The sequence below is a fragment of the Gadus chalcogrammus genome, chromosome 20, assembly GCF_026213295.1.
Source record: "Gadus chalcogrammus isolate NIFS_2021 chromosome 20, NIFS_Gcha_1.0, whole genome shotgun sequence".
Lineage (NCBI taxonomy): Eukaryota > Metazoa > Chordata > Actinopteri > Gadiformes > Gadidae > Gadus > Gadus chalcogrammus.
The window spans coordinates 7,158,441-7,159,604 of record NC_079431.1 but is presented as its reverse complement, the minus strand read 5'-3'; the positions used below and the strand labels follow the sequence as shown (position 1 = coordinate 7,159,604).

Here is a 1,164-nt window from a genome sequence, read left to right as displayed (position 1 = left end):
GAGGGAGGAGGGGGGGGGGGGGGGGGGGGGGGGGTTCAAGGGGACGGACATTTGACAGATTCCAAGAGAGCCCATCAATATATGTTGCTGCCAAACACACACCGTTTGATTATGGCTTGCAAAAGCTCTAACTTGCAATATGCAAGCTCGTATTGGAAGTACATTTGAGTGTGGCCGAAAAGCATGACCCTCACGAATCTATTTTATTACAACACTGATTATATTGTGAATACATAATAAGGTCTGTATTATTTTTCACAATGCCATTTAAGAAGGAGTATTCACATAATTAACGGATAATCAAAGAGCCTAACCATATGTCGTGTGCAAATCTGATTATCTTAAACCTGCAGCATGACGTGCAGCATTGAAATTATATCAATTTTTGTGATTTTTCAACCATCCAAAATTCTACAATGTCTCCCCAGATACGTGTGCCCTGTAGAACGTCAGGGAAGTTGGTTTTCGAGCTTACAAGGTTAGAAAATATCATTTTAATTAATGTTTTCTTTAAAGAGACTCTGGTGAATGACCTGGATTGAAGCATTCATCTGCTTAAGGCTGACATATTCTCGCGGTAAACGACTCAGGAGGGAGGAGTGTTTCCCTCAACCAACTCTCGTTTTGGATGAAATGAATCAGGTTTCTTCCATGCCATAAAGGGGGACCCCAGATCTTTGCGCTATAAAGCTCCCACTCTGCTTGTCAGGCGAGGTCAACCCAAAGAAACCTTCCCTAAATTGTCCTAATATTTTATTAATGCAGTGCATGATTAAATGCTGAATATTGTTTTTTAAGCTAAATAAAATATCGTTCTTTTTTGTTGTTCAACATTACATGATAGTTAGGATACTACTCATAGAACCCTTGGACAAGAATCCTGCAACCCCTGCCCCATAATGGTATTGTAGCCCATAACTCAATTTACCACTAGAATGACTAAATGACTAAACAGTCAATATACAGGTATAAATCTTTAAAATATGATAGCAATACAGTAACGGCTCTGGTCTTGGATTTAACACAGATTATGAATCTTCACATTTATATCCACAATAAAGTTTTTGTCTTTCATTATGGATGATTTCAATATTAATCAATTAAACATTTACATTTTTAGGAACGCAACATGATGTCAACGTTTATCAATGCGTTTAGTCTCAG

The 1,164-nt window shown here is 38.1% G+C and overlaps 1 pseudogene; it reads right to left on the bottom strand.

Moving 5' to 3' along the window:
• LOC130373741 (cytoplasmic protein NCK2-like) overlaps positions 1-185 on the bottom strand; it is a 5,624-nt pseudogene extending 5,439 nt beyond the window's left edge.
• Positions 186-1,164: the final 979 nt, after the last annotated feature.